Here is a 16,569-nt window from a genome sequence, read left to right on the forward strand (position 1 = left end):
CAGACTCTCCGTTTCCTCAGCACTACCGGCCCCTCCACCTATCTTCGTATCATCAGCAAACTTAGCCACAAAGCCATCAATTCCATAATCCAAATCGTTGTTGTACAATGTAAAAAGAAGCGGCCCCAACACGGACCCCTGTGGAACACCACTGGTAACCGGCAACCAACCAGAATAGGATCCCTTTATTCCCACTCTCTGTTTCCTGCCAATCAGCCAACGCTCTATCCACGATTGTAACTTTCCGGTAATTCCATGGGCTCTTACCTTGTTAAGTAGCCTCATGTGTGGCACCTTGTCAAAGGCCTTCTGAAAATCCAAATATACAACATCCACTGCATCTCCCTTGTCTGGCCTACTGGTAATTTCCTCAAAAAATTGTAATAGGTTTGTCAGGCAGGATTTTCCTTTAAGGAACCCATACTGAGTTCTGCCTATCTTGTCATATGCCTCCAGGTACTCTGTAACCTCATCCTTGACAGTCGACTCCAACCACTTCCCAACCACCGACGTCAAACTAACAGGTCTATAATTTCCTTTTCGCTTTCTTGCCCCCTTCTTAAATAGCAGAGTGACATTTGCAATCTTCCAGTCTTCCAGAACTATGCCAGAAGCTATCGACTTTTGAAAGGTCATTGCTAATGCCTCCGGAATCTCCACAGCTACTTCCTTCAGAACATACGGGTGCATTCCGTCTGGTCCGGGAGATTTATCTACCTTTAGACTATTCAACTTTCCGAGTACTTTCTCTGTCGTAATTGTGACTGCGCACACTTCTCTTCCCTGCCACCCTTGAGTGTCCGGTATACTGCTGATGTCTTCCTCAGTAAAGACTGATGCAAAATACTTGTTCAGTTCCTCTGCCATCTCCTTATCTCCCATTACAATTTCTCCAGCATCATTTTCCATCGGTCCTATATCTACTCTCACCTGTCTTTTACTCTTTATGTACTTGAAAAAGCTTTTAGTATCCTCTTTGATATTCTTTGCTAGCTTCCTTTCATAGTTAATCTTTCCCCTCTGAATGACTTCCTTGATTTCCTTTTGTAAGGTTTTAAAAACTTACCAATCCTCTGTCTTCCCACTAATTTTTGCTTCCTTGCATGCCCTCTCCTTTGCTTTAACTTTGGCTTTGACTTCTCTTGTCAACCACGGTGGCATCCTTTTTCCACTCGAAAATTTCTTCCTTTTTGGAACATACCTGTCTTGTACCTTCCTCACTTCTTGCATAAATTCCAGCCACTGCTGCTCTGCTGTCTTTCCTGCCAGTGTCCCTTTCCAGTCAACTTTGGCCAGTTCCTCTCTCATGCTACTGTAATTTCCTTTACTCCACTGAAATAACGACACATCAAATTTCGGCTTTTCTTTTTCAAATTTCGCAGTGAACTCAATCATGTTATGATCACTGCCTCTGAAGGGTTCCTTTCTTAGCTCAACCCATAAAGATTCTGCACCTTCCGATGGGAATTCATTCTCTCTTCAGATTAGCAGTCAGTGCTTCCAAAGGAACTCCAAAAACAAACATCTGATCCCAGACAGAAATACTTGCTCAACACCTCATAAGCCCAAGCAGCTCGATCCCCGGGTCCATTTGACCTGGATCAAAAACTGTGATATCCCAGGACCCAACCTCACAGAGTCACACAGCTGAATCTGCCACTCACCAACCCTGAGAGTCTCACACATTGTCCCCACATCTCACACTGGGTAGTGCAATCCGGGATTTCTCCAAAACAAATGTCCAGCTGCTCGAAATTTCTGCTTCACTGCAGAAGGACGACCATCCAGCCCCATCTGTAGAAGCACTAACCAAAGTCAAAGCCTAAACACCAACAGTTCCATATGCCTGGACTGCAGATCACAGGATTATAACCTAAGCACCAGCTCTCCCAGTACTCTTTGCTGCCAGTAAAATGCTGCAGTGTGTCAGCCAGTCACAGTTCAAAAACCAGCTCTCCCACATCAATGCACAACAGAACTGGTACCTGATGACCCTCTGGCATTCCAGCTAACAAAAACTGATCCTGGAAATAACTCAGCAAGGTCAAAGGTGCAAAAGAACACTTCACAATGAAAACAAGGGTCAGAAGAAAGATTGCTGATATATAACATTGAGGAGGTGGAATACAGGGTGGACTGAGCTTGACCCAGATGGTTGATGTACATCACTGAAGTGGGGGGGGGGGAGTGTGGTTAGGAGACTGGACAGAGGTTGAACAAGATGGGCAGGGATGAGCAGGTGGAACCAGGTGAGAGAAGGGAGCAAGGACAATCACTGATGGTCCTCCAGCAATACACAGATACTGAATTAATAGTACATACTACTGTATAAAATGACAAAGTTAGAACAAACAACAGGAACTTTGCCATATATACTTTGACCCTCACCAAATTTTTATCAACACACCATAGAAAGTTTCCCATCCAGACAGTTCACGCTTTTGTATGGTAACTACTCTGCCTGTAACTGCAAGGAATTGCAGAGACCTTTGGATACAGAACCTGTCCTGTCTATGCTGAACTAACAGCTGTTGCTGGGTTATAAACGTGCAGGAGCAATGTGTGGTTAAGTGCCTTGCTCAAGGACACGATACGCTGCCTGGTCTGAGGCTTGAACTCAGGAATTTCAGATTGCCAGTTCAACAGCTCAACCACTTGGCCACATGCATATCACAGAAACTATTCTCCCACCCCCCCACCCCCGGAGACTTCCCAGTCCCTCAGTAAAGAAGGCAGTGAGATCAAAGATCCCCACAACCTCGGACATTCTCCTTTCTCACCTACCCCAGTCGGGGAGAAGACACAACAGCCATAAAGCTCAAGGACAAATGTGAGGAGCCTCAGGAAGCGAGACGAGTAGGGGAAGTTAACGGGACTCAGTGGGCAACATCAAATTCCTCAACACAACAGGGAGGAAGCATCCCCATGTATCCAGGTTCGTAAGCACACACCATGTGATCTAGCATCACAAAGCGGAGGGCGGGGCAAATCTGCGGTAAACAGCCTCACGTGACCTGTTGGCGGGACTTCCGTTTCAATTCTGCGGAAATAGATAGCCTGGGCTCCTGGTTTGGATCGTTCAATGCAGATAAAGTGAAGTCTACACGTTTCTGACGAGCCCAGATAACTGGAAAATAAATGAGTAATTGGTCCTCAGTTCGGAGCTCACGGCCAACATCGGATGTCCCCGCTCGGGATCGGTCTCAATACTCACCGATGGGAAAAGTGATATCTTCGGTCCGCAGACAGTGATCCCGACCCAAGAGGTGAGGCACTTTGCCGATCCCTCAGACGATCCGCTTCATCACTGAGCGGAAAGGAAAACACCGCCCACCCGGAGATAGTGAGCATGCCCGGTGGTAATTGCGTCATCCAGAGGGCGGGGCCTCAGAAACACCCGCAGATATTCCAGTTAAAGGAACATGTGTGGCCATGATGAGGCTAAACTCAGGTTGGAGGAGCAACACCTCGTATACCGTCTAGGTAGTCTCCAGCCCCTTGGTATGAACATAGAATTCTCCAAATTCCGGTAATTCCCTCCCTCTCCCTTACTCTATCCCTATTTCACATCACCTCCCTCATAGTACCGCCTCCTTCTACTACTACGCATTGTTCTCCTGCCAATCACCTCCCTGCCTCCCCTCCCCCACCCCTTTGTCTTTCAAATTACTGTTTTTTTCAACTACCAGCATTCTTCAAACCCTCCCCAAAGTTCTTCCTTCAGTCCTGACCAAGGGTTTCGGCCCAAAACGTCAACTAATCTTTTCAACTGATGTTGACTGACCTACTGAGTTCCTCCAGCGCATTGTGAGTGTTCCTTTGATGTGTGGCAAAAGTATCGCTCAAAATTATTGTGCACACGCTTTCATTTGTGGTGGTGTCAAAGGATGTACAGTCAATACTGGGTCTATCTGGCTGTGAGAGACGTAATTTGGTGAAAAGAGCCTGGACAGTGACACAGAGTCAGAATACAGTGACCTGATGAAAGAGTATCAGGACTTGTTCAAGAGCTTTGTTGTCTTCCAGCAGAGCACACGATTAAAACTGACAACACAGAGCCACCCGCAGTACATCCATGTAGAAAAGTGCCTTTTGCATTACGTGATCAACTGAAAACAGAGCTGAAGCGACAAAATGTTGAATTACAGTCGGCGGAAGGTGATGTAACTCGACTGCAGGTCCAGCTCATGGAGGCAAATGCTGACATGGAGAATATAAAGCAGCAGCTGCAGTTTCTGAGATGACCAAACAGGAGGCAATTGATGATGTGAATAAGCAATGGCAGGAGGAAGTTGCTTCAATGCAAGAAATCTTGCGATTTGTACAGTATTGCAATAGGCTTTGACAGTTTTTGACATAATTTATATGTGGTTTTCAGCATGATTTATGATCTATTACCACTCCTAAAAATTTTGTGTCAGATACCTTATCAATTTCAACAGCATTTATTCTAAGTTTACTGTATGAATTTGGTGCACGGTTTCCAAATATTGTGAATGCAGTTTTACCTTGATTCAGTGATAACTTGATAGTGTCAAACCATTTCTTTATCATTTTTAATTATTTTTTCCACTTTATCCAAAAGTTGTTTCAGATGTTCCCCACTACAAAACATAATTGTATCATCAGCAAACAATATACATTTTAATGTCTGAGAAACCAAACATATATTGTTTATATACAAAATGAACAGCAATTGATCAAGCACTGAACGTTGTGGAACCTGACAAGTTACCCTCAAAAGTTTTGAATTCCAGTTGTTTGTATGTATATTCTGATACCTATCTTCCAAATAACTACTTAACCAGTGATGTGCCGCCCCTCTAATACCATACATTTCTAATGTTGTTAATAATAATTTATGGTCAATGAAAGGGACACTGAGAGAATATGAGATGCAGTTTCATCACCGTCTAGAGCAAGAACGCTCACAGTGGGCACAGTATAAGGAAGCAGTGGAATGTGATTTGACTGATCTAAGGAAATGCTTGTCTGAAGGACAAGGCGATGAAGTAAGGATGCAAGACAAAATGAACACATGGACACTGAAAGTTACTGTACTTGAAGAAGTACAACCCAGATCATACATGGTCCAAACAGAAGAAGGATCAGTGTTAAGAAGAAATCGCAAAGGCCTTAAGAAAGAGCCAACCTCAGAGTTTCAGTAAACTGATGCAGACCAGACAAAACATGGAAATAACAGTGAAACACAAGAACTGTTTGAACCACTTTAGAAGGTCTATTCGTGTTCATGAATCCCCAGAGAGACTGACAGAGACATGTTAAATTACACATTTGTTCATAAACTCCCAGAGAGACTGATAGAGACATGTTAAATTACGCATTTGTTCTGGTTAATGTTGCTAATTGTTCTTATTTTGAAGGAAAGGAAGAGGCGGTGATAACACGTGTAATGACGTGTCAGATCTCTCAATGTACTGTTGTAATGTATCGATCTGTGTGGATGGTACATCAGGCAAGATCTTCACTGTAGCTCAGTATGTGATAAGAATAAACAAATTCCCCATTTTAATTGTGTGGAAATATTAGACAGGCTGAGCTTCTGATATGGAACCGCAGAAGGAAACTTAATTGAAATGTTGTCATTTCTGAGGAATGCATATCAATAGAAAATGCTTCAATCTTGCATTACGATCTGCGGTAACTGGGATCAGGTGACCGGTGGTGGGTCTCCCACATCAATATCAGACTCAGGATTAATAGCACAGGCATATCTCATGGAATTCGTTGTCTCTGCGGCAGCAGTAGGACCTACTTCATAACAATACATTTAAACAACTATGAATTAAAATAATATACGTATTAAATAGATAAATTATATAAGTAGTGCAAAAATAAAAATAAAAACGTAAAAAAAAATCTTTTAATAGTGTGGAAATTCTGGAGCAAAGCTCAACTAACTGTACACATCTATGAGAAGCTCAGAAAAATAGAGAAGGCTAAATTCTCATATGAATAGGTCATATACCCAGAAACATTGGTTGTACTTTGGCAGGTCGAAACAGTGGAATAGACTATAAGACCATAAGATATAGGAGCAGAAGTAGGCCATTCGGCCCATCGAGTCTGCTCCACCATTCAATCATGGGCTGATCCACTTCATTTAGTCATCCCCACTCCCCTGCTTTCACCCATACCCTTTGATGCCCTGGCTAATCAAGAACCTATCTATCTCTGTCTTAAATACACCCAATGACTTGGCCTCCACAGCCGCTCATGGCAACAAATTCCACAGATTTACCACCCTCTGACTAAAGTGATTTCTCCACGTCTCAGTTCTAAAAGGACGTCCTTCAATTCAGAAGTCGTGCCCCCTTGTTCTAGAATCCCCTACCATGGGAAATAACTTTGCCATATCTAATCTGTTCAGGCCTTTTAAAATTTGGAATGTTTCTATGAGATCCCCCCTCATTCTCCTGAACTCCAGGGAATACAGCCCAAGAGCTGCCAGTCGTTCCTCATACTGGAACATTGAACCCTCTCCGATGTCAGTATATCCTTCCTAAAATAACCCCAAAACTGCACACAATACTCCAAGTGTAGTCTCACGATTGCCTCAACATCACATCCCTGCTCTTATATTCTAAACCTCCAGAAATGAAAGCCAACATTATATTCGCCTTCTTCACCACTGACTCAAACCTGGAGGTTAATGAAACAGACTGCCATACTTTTACCAGATATTTAGTTTCTCCCTCCATACCTTCCCTGTCCCTTTCCCTCCACCCCCAGGTCACAGATTTCTCATAGTTTCAGCAACATTTTTAATTTTTCCCTCTGTATCTTCCCCGTCCCATCCCTTCACACCCCTGGGTCACAAGGGTACGGGTTTCATTCCCATCCCGGTTGAGAACATCTTGTCAAAAGGGTGTCGCTGGGAGCGGACCCAAATGCAAGACACAGACACTGACGTACTAGGAACAGGACTAGGTTAGGCAAGAAAGCAAGGGAAGTGGGGAAGAAAGGATGCTGGACATGACACAGGCCCTGAATGAGACAAGGATACAGGACCTGGGCTAGGACTTGACTAGGATAGCGGAACCAAGACATGGAGCTTGGAATTAGGAGCCTGGGCTCAGACCCCGGATCGAGGCGAAGACTGACGAGGCTTGGGTTCTTCGAGGCTAGGGTACTTCAAGGCTTGGGTATGGACACAGAGCCAATGACTGGGCAAGGACCCAGAACCTGGGACTTGACTCGGGCTCAGACTCCAGAACTAGGCGAGGACAAGACGTGGCTACAGGACGAGGAGTGGTAATAGGACTGGCCGTCAGACTCCTGGACAGGGCAAGGGAACACCAGCATCGGTCTGGGCAAGGTACTCCTGGGCTCGGCAAGACACATGTACAAGGCAAGAACACAAAGCCATGGCTTGGACAGGACAAGGTACTTGGACGTGGCTAGGACTGGACGAGACCCCGAAGCTTTGACTTGATCGAGGGAGAGACAGGAAATTGACAGCGGTGCAGGCGAGGCAAGGCTTCAGACGAGGCAAGGCGAGGCAAAGCTTCAGGAGGAAGGTGAAGGGAAGGGATACAGACAGGGGGTTTGAACAGGAACAATCCAGAGGCCAGCGGCTGAATCCTGAAGCTATTTATGAATCCAGCCCAAACGAGAATCAGCTGCCTCAACAGAAACTGGGGGAAACCAGAAAACATGGAATAAGGAACTTGAACTGGAATACGGTAACATAAAAGCTGCTGGGGAGGGGTGAAAAGCATTATCAAGGATGCATCTCACCCTAACTATGGACTTTTTACTCTCCTCCCCTGTGACCCTGCTGAACCTCACATCACAGCGCTAAGCAGTATTGCACCCATATTGTTCTGTCTCAGAACTTTTATATTTGTGTGCTGTGGCATTTACTTTTTAATTCGCAATTATTTTGTAAATAACACCATTCTTTGCATTTCTGGTTAGATGCTAACTGCGTTTCATTGGCTTTGTATCTGTAGTCGGCACAATGACAATAAAGTTGCATCTAGTCTGATCTAATCACTCAATTCAGACCAAAGCAGAATTGTTCAGGTTTTATTTAAATCAGTCCATGTATATAAGCACTAATTTCTATTCACATTGCTCCGGCCTCACTGGACAGGAACACTGAAACATCAAGTCAGAAACAGCAAGAAGTGGCCATTCAGCCCCTCTAACTATCAACAAGATGACGGCTGCTCTCCCATCTCAGCCACATGTTTCTGCTCGACCCTCATTTCCTCGATCACTTTGGTCTCCACACATCTGCCGGCCTCTGTTTTATGTGAGGACGTTCACTGAGTCTTCACCGCCCTCTGGGGTGGGGATTTACAGACATTCACCACCTTCGGAGTGGAGACATTTCCCCTCATCTCAGTCCCGGACAGTCCACCCCCTTTTTCAGAGACTGGGATCCCTGGTTCAACCGGTAATGATGTTGTGCATTTTAATGTGTTCACCTCTCAGTCCTCGATTCTCTAAATGAAAGGGTTATCACATTTTATATTTCTTCATATGATGACCCCACCACTCCAGGTGAATCTTCATTGCACTCTCTATAACAAATACTCTCTAACCTCTTTGTTAATCCACTATGGAATTAATTTCCATCTTCTGCAGCCCCGTGTTGCCCCAACCACTCACCTCCCACCCCTGTCACTATTTCCACCTTCCCACCTCCCCCTCACCTGGACCCACCTCTCACTCCCCAGCTCTTGCCCCATCCCCACCCCTCACCTCTTTTCTCGGACTATTTCCCGTCCACTCTCAGTCCAGAGGGAGGGTCTCGGCCCGAAATGTTGACGGTCCATTTCCCTCCACAGATGCTGCCCGACCCACTGAGTTCCTCCGGCAGTTTGTTCTTTGGTCTGTATAACCCGTGTTAGTGTGGGGAGCGGGATTTTACACCATATTCCCGGTACAATCTCAACAAAACACAAATAATTGTCACTTTGCCCGGACCATTGGCCCCGCTTGCAGGGCAACAGTCTGCCGGTGTTTGCCCCCCAATGTGGTGAATCGCCACCACCGTGGGCTCAGACATTTCCACAGATGAGCCCCTCCTGTCCCCACCGGGACAAACATCCTGTCCGCCCCCTCTCTCACCGTCTTCATCCTCTCCCTCCCCGGGGAACCGGCATCAAACCGACGGGCCGAGCGGTCTCCTCCTACCTCTCAGCGATACATCAGACTCTGTCCGCAGGAGACGCTTCACAAACGCCCCAACTTCCCTCGGAGGGAAATGGAAATAAATCAGAAAGCGGACATTTACTTTGGGATTTGTTCCGCTCTGATGAGGAGTTTGCCGCTTTGAGGATCTCGGAGCTCGAGCGGGAAACGGAGTCAGCGGGGGTAACGCCCTCTTGTCCGGCCTGCCTCCGCGACTGGTTGTAACCAATGATTGACATCGCTTCGCACCAATGGGAATAGCGCAGCTCCTGAATCCTCTGTGGACAGCGGTGGGGGAGGGGCTGGTCACGTGATTTGTAGCCCAGCCATTAAACCGATAAAGCTCGAGCTCACCAGCGCGTGGGTGACGTAAGACACCGCGCACGTGAGGGCAGATCCCGGTGTGGGGGACCCATGTGGGACGTCAGGCGCGTGGGGGGGGGAGCCTGTGTGACGTCACCTGTGGGGGAACGGTGGTATTTAAAAGCACCTTAATGGACGTTTCTGATGATTTCAGTGGGACAACAACATTAATCACGGGTTTCATCACTGAATTCAGTGTTGTGAGATGTAAAGTCCCTGTTATGTGTCCGGCTGTGCCGTGTTGTTGGTGGAGTGGGCAGCCTGGTGTTTGTCTCGATTCGGATCACAACAGCAGAATTGCCAGCGGGGTCCACACACAGTGTATTAGTGACCAGAAAACCTCTCGTCCCTGCAGTCTCTGTCTCCTGGTAAACTCAACACCCCGACAATGTGGACCATAGACATCCCTTCCTCTCAGGGTCAGGGAATCACTCAGACAGTGATCAAAGAGAGGAATTATATTCATTGGTCATTAAAGTTCACCCAGATTCGTGTGTATGAATTTGATGTGGAGTTCGGGGGTCACAGTGAAAGGGCGGCAAGGCTGAACTCTCTCCCTTGTCCAAACAGTCTTTCCAGCTGAGGCAGCAATTCACAATTTACTTCCTCTGACCTTTCATTCCTCTGACCTGCTTTTCACTTCTCCCTGGGACCACCCTCCATCCCTTTCTCCTCCTGTCTAATCTCCTCTGCTATTAGATATTTTTCCCCTCCTGCTTTTGAGGTTTCCCACCGACCTGGCTTCAACTATCACCTTCGAGCGAGCCTTTTCCTCACCGCTCCGTTTTTATTCAGATATTTCCCCCGTTCCTTCTCAGTCCTGAAGAAGGATCTGAATCGTAATCGTATTTTTCTGTGAGGGAGGAGACCCGGAGGTGAGCTGGTCACACACGGTATCAGGAGAGTGACAGTAATGTGATTTCCTGTGTCACGGGTAGAGACAGAAGTCTCATGTGAGCAGTTGGTGAAGGTACAATTATCAGTTGTTTAGCAGAACTCGTTTGGTGTTTGTATTGTCCAGGTGATCTAAGGCCGTGTGGAGAGCCATTGTGATCACATCTGCCATAGACCTATCGTGGTGAGGGAGGAGTTCATTCTCACCATGACCAACCCTTCAACATCTCATCACCAGAGGTGTGAGAGCCACTGGATGATAGTCATTAAAGCAGCTCACTCTGCTCTTCGTGTTACTTGTCATCTGTAATCAGTAATTTGATTGAGAATGTACAATGGATAGTAAGTTTGCAGCAAGTAAGTTCAAACTACTATGTTTTCGAAAAACAGCACGTATAAACACTGCCCTCCCTTTCCTTGTCCCCAATCAGCCTCTCCCCTTCCTTACTGCCTTCCATCTCCACCCCATCTTCCCTCTTACCCCCACTTTGGACATAAGTTCAGGGTGAAAGCTGAAATATTTGAGGGGAATCTGAAGGGGAATTCTTCACTCAGAGTTTGGTGAGAGTGTGGAATGAGAGTTAGGTGAGAATGCCAGCAGAAGTTGTGGATGTGGGTTCTATTTAGACACTAAAGAGAAATTAGGATGACGACATGGATGGGAGGTGTATGGAGGCTATGGTGCAGGTAGTTGGAACTGGGCAGTGAAAACAGAAACAGGTCAGCATTGACTAGATGGGCCGAAGGGCCTGTTTCAGTGCTGCTGGGCTCTGTGACTTCAATAATATTGTAATTTGCAATTTCCAGTCAGTGCTTTGCTGCTAATGACTGAGCCTGGAAATTTACAGTGTGGGTGAAGAGGCTGCCCAGTGACTGTTCCTGTGCTCAAAGTCACTGGGACATCCCATCACTGAGCAGATATTGTCATCTCCATTCTCTTTCACTCAGTCTGTCATTCAACACGTTCACTGTTCACAGGAAATCACAGAACTCACAGAGAAGGGAACCCCGACAGAGGGTTCCCCGCTCTTCTTCTGTCTGGTGATGGGGAAAGGCTCCCAGTCCCAGGGAGTGATGTGGGAATCCTTTGTGGAAATGAGGAATGGGTTGGCAAAGTTGGACACAATGCTGAAAGACGTTCTGGAGGTTGGTATGTTAAAACAAGACACTGAACTGAAAATCACATTGACACATTGCAGACTGCACAATATTACAGAACATAGACAGTACAGCACAGGGGCAGGCCAAAATATTGTGCTGGATTGAATAAATTAGTAACCAAATGGCCAACTAAACTACACCCTCAATGTGCTCATATAACATGTGAATGGTTTTATGGTACATTTCAGGAGCTGATGCTATTCCAAATGGAAGCCGAAGAAAATGGTATCTGGCAAAAGGAGTGTTAAAGGTACACAACTTTGAACTCGGTTCATCTCATTTAAGTTGCCAGAATCCAGAGGATGCATCTAATTTACTAAAGTACTTTGCATTAGCAAGCTGTGACATAATTTCTTCACGAGTAGGCAATTTGAAATGCTCTCTTTCAAAGGTCCAATTCAAGTCTCTCTGGTCTAAGCAAATCCTCAGTTTTCTATTTTTCTTATCAACCATGACAAGCAAATTGACCCTTTTAGTCAGTTCATCAATATTTGTTATGACTCCGAGCCGTTCCATTCTGTCAACCTCTGTTTCAGTTGATGATGTAATGCAAAAGGTACCCTTCTACATGGATGTACTACGGGTGGCTCTGTGTTGTCAATTTTAATTGTGTGCTCTCCTGGAAGACAAATAAGCCCTTTGAACAAGTCCTCATACTCTTTCATCAAGTCACTGTATTCTGACTCTGTGCCACTGTCCACGACTAATTCTCTTTTCACCAAATTCAGTCTCTCACTGGCAAATAAACCCCAGTATTGACTGTACATTCTTTGGCACCACCATAAATGAAGCGTGTGCACAATATTTTTGTGTGATACTTTTGTGGCACTTGAATACCCAGTCACTTTTATATTTGTCTTATGTAACTTTGGTCTTGGCTTTCATGCATTAAACTCAGATTCTGCAAGAACATTTACTTATGCTCCAGTATCAAGTTTAAACAGAATATTGTTTTGGTTCACTTGCAATGGAATAGTCCAGTCATTTTTACTTTGATTGTTTTCACAAAGCACATCTATATAAAACTGAAGTTCATTTTCAAGCACTGCATTTACTTGTTTTAATTTCTTTCTACTTCTGCAACAGTGTGAAAAATGATTACTCTTACTGCAGCTGTTGCACATTTTCCCGGATGCTGGACACTGTTTTGGCCTATGCCGCTGCCCACAGCGAGCACATAGCTTTTTTCTCTCATATGACATCTTGCTCTCTGTCGGTTTTGTTGTCCTTTTATTATTTTTTCTAATTTGTTCACTGTTCCTCACTGCGTCTATGCTGGAGCTCTCAATGAAAAGTTCTTTAGCATGTGACATCACGGTTTTGGAAGCTTTGCAGAGCACCAAGGCTTTTTCCTAGTCTATGTCTTGTTCTCTTAACAGTCTTTCTCTCAGACCATTATCCAGAATGCCACAAACAATTCTGTCTTTAATGAGAGAGTCTGTCAGTTCTCCAAACTCACATGTTTTACCCCGGTGCCTCAACTCAGGAACATATTGATCAATATGTTTACATGTAAAAAGTTTATACCGCTCATACGTCACATTACGCTTCAGTATACTAAATGCTTCAAATTTGTCCATTATCAATTTAACTTTAAATTGTCTCCATTTTCAAAAATAAAATGATTATATACATCAGTTGCATCATCGCCTATTACATGGAGTAGAAGGGCAGCTTTTGTTTTTTCCTGTTTTTTATCCGCTTCGATCGCCGATAAAAACAGTTCAAAACATTGTTTAAATCTTCTCCAGTTGTTAGCTACGTTCCCAGACAATTGAAGTGTTGGTGGGGGCTGCAACCTTCCATTTGTAAAACTGTTAGCAAACACCAAAACAGTCCAAACTCTTTTTTTATCTTCGATTCTCCCATGTTAGGAAATGTATTATTCTTCAAGAGCGACTTCTGACACCATAATATAAAAATTGCTGGTGAACGCAGCAGGCCAGGCAGCATCTCTAGGAAGAGGTGCAGTCGACGTTTCAGGCCGAGACCCTTCGTCAGGACTAACTGAAGGAAGAGTAAGGGATGCCCCACCTCCCCCTCATACCCAATCTGTTACTTATTTTTATGCACACATTCTTTCTCTCACTCTCCTTTTTCTCCCTCTGTCCCTCTGAATATACCTCTTGCCCATCCTCTGGGTCCTTCCCCCCCACCGTCTTTCTTCCCGGACCTCCTGTCCCATGATCCTCTCATATCCCTTTTGCCTATCACCTGTCCAGCTCTTGGCTCTATCCCTCCCCCTCCTGTCTTCTCCTATCATTTTGGATCTCCCCCTCCAACTTTCAAATTCCTTACTCACTCTTCCTTCAGTTAGTCCTGACGAAGGGTCTCGGCCTGAAATGTCGACTGCACCTCTTCCTAGAGATGCTGCCTGGCCTGCTGCGTTCACCAGCAACTTTTATGTGTGTTGCTTGAATTTCCAGCATCTGCAGAATTCCTGTTGTTTCTGAGACCATGTTGTGTTCTTTATATTAATACAGTACGTATCCTGGGTTATTAATAAAGAACCATATTCTGAAAGAAATAGAACTTTTATTTCACAAGCACCACGCTTTTACAAAGCCACGTTCACGATCATTCTACCATTCCTGCACAAGCTCAGAACTCTCCCCAATCATGTTCTTACACATCATATCACCACAATTGCAAACAAGAGAAAATCTGCAGATGCTGGAAATCCAAGCAACACACACAAAATGCTGGAGGAACTCAGCATTAGTACTTTTTTCCATAGATGCTGCCTGGCCTGCTGAGTTCCTCCAGCATTTTGTGTGTGTTGCTTGTTCTACCTCCTCTTGTTTTGGACCTTTCTACCCGTGGGAACATGTTTTGACCCATTCTCTCTGGGTACATAATGATATCAAACACCTTTGTCCTGGGCAACAAGTAGCTTTCACATCACAAATGTGCCGGATTCCAATGAGACAGACTACTGCCCTTCCCTTCATATTCATTGGCATTGCCATCACTGACTTCACCACCGTCAATCACCTGGGGGAGGGTTCAGGGGAAATATTTATGTACAATATAGAAACTGGTCTTACCTGTGTGTAATGTGGTGATGCAAAAGTTGCTGGAGAATTTGCAAGTGAGCAGAAGTGGAGTGATATTTGGAAATCTGACTTTTTTAAGTGTCACTTGGAAATCTGACTTTTTTAAGTGTCATTTGGCAAGTAAATCACATATGGATGGTGTGAAAAAGCTCTGGCGAGAAAATCCTCCATTATCCATTACAGGCCTGCTACAGAGGTTGTGTGAGAGTGCAGATGAACTTGATCAAACCCAGAGGATATCAAAGTTCTTATTGACAGTGTTTGCTAGCAATTAAAATGAATACCTCTCTACATAAAATTCACAGTGCACATTTTGTCACTCTGTAAAAGGATGTACAGTACAAGATTTATGTGCACACTAGTCATTACAAATTAGAGGGGACATTGGTGGGAAGGTGGGGAGACCTCCAGTGTCCCTGATGCCCTCACCTACAAGATGTGCATCCAGCTGCAGCTTGTAACCCTGCACTCAAGGAGTTGGAACTTGAAATGGATGAATTCCAGATTATCCAGGAGTTGGAGGGGGTGATGGATATGACATGAAGAGAGGTGAGTTACACCCAAGGTGCAGGACACAGGAAACTGGGTGAGAGGAAGAGGAATGAGGCTAAATAGCCATCGCAGAGTACTCTTGTTGCTATCCCACACAACAACAGGTAGACAACAGGAATTCTGCAGATACTGGAAATTCAAGCAACACACATCAAAGTTGCTGGTGAACGCAAAAGGCCAGGCAGCATCTCTAGGAAGAGGTGCAGTCGACGTTTCAGGCCGAGACCCTTCGTCAGGACTCAACAACAGGTAGACCACTTTAGAAACTGTTGAGGGGGATTTCCTGGCAGAGGAAAGTCAAAGGGGCGATAGGGGATTCGTTAGTTATTCATTATTGTCCCACTGGGAAAATACACTCTAGTTTCAGCCTTCAAAAGGGGTAGAAACTTGAAAGACATACTAGTCAGAACCAAATTACGAGCAGCACCAAACTGTGAGGTGGGAAACTGCAGAGTATGCACATACCTGCGAATTTCAAAAAGCATACACAACAGAGCTACAGGAAAGTGGGCTGCAATAGAGCAGAGGATAACTTGTGAACAAAAGAATGTAGTATATGCAATCCAGTGTCAACAATGCCATATTATACACATAGGGGAGACAGGCAACAGCTTGAGAACCAGACTCACAGGGCACCTCCGTAATATCACAACAGGAAACCAAAACAGACCAGTTAGTAGGCACTTCCTGAAGCACGGAATGTACTCCTTGGCAATCCTGGGCCTGGAAACTCACATAAACTGGTCAAAGCTCCGAAGAAAAAGAGCAGAGAGGATATGGATTGAAAGACTACAGACGTATTTCCCAAATGGCCCAAACGAGGCCTAAAAAGCTCGGCCAGTAAAATAAAATATACCCACTGGAGGGCCAAAACTACACCCAATAATTAAGGAAGTTATTGAGAAAACCAGAGTAGGGAGGAAGAGGATGATTCCCTTCAGTCACCCACCCAGAAACAAAATTAAGACAGGTGACCATTAAATAGGAAAAGTATGTCTTATTTTGGAAATAGAGCCTAACAACTAGGCCTCAGAACAGAACCTAACTCCCCAAATAGTAACATCTAAACAGAATAGAGAGAGATAAAGATAGAAATTATAACTCTACAAGGGACAACCACTGGGAAGGATAGACTCGTAACGACCAGTTTGATCCAGACTCAGCACTCACTCTAACCTCCCAGCTTCCCCCCATGGGGAAGAATGCGTACCCATCACATGGCCCTGCCCTGAAACCTAACATCTTCAAACCCCCATAAACACAAGTCCTCTTCTCACCAGGGTGCCTAACTCACCCCACACCACTAATTCTACCTCCCGCCACCCAGCGGACATCCCTCGACCCTACCCCCCCCCCCAACCTAATCCTAACATCCAAA

At 45.1% G+C, this 16,569-nt stretch overlaps 1 pseudogene; it reads right to left on the reverse strand.

The window, feature by feature from the left end:
* LOC140206983 (uncharacterized) overlaps nucleotides 1–2,983 on the reverse strand; it is a 291,411-nt pseudogene extending 288,428 nt beyond the window's left edge.
* Between the last annotated feature and the right edge of the window lie 13,586 nt (nucleotides 2,984–16,569).

The sequence above is a fragment of the Mobula birostris genome, chromosome 13 (genome assembly GCF_030028105.1).
Source record: "Mobula birostris isolate sMobBir1 chromosome 13, sMobBir1.hap1, whole genome shotgun sequence".
Classification (NCBI taxonomy): Eukaryota; Metazoa; Chordata; class Chondrichthyes; order Myliobatiformes; family Myliobatidae; genus Mobula; species Mobula birostris.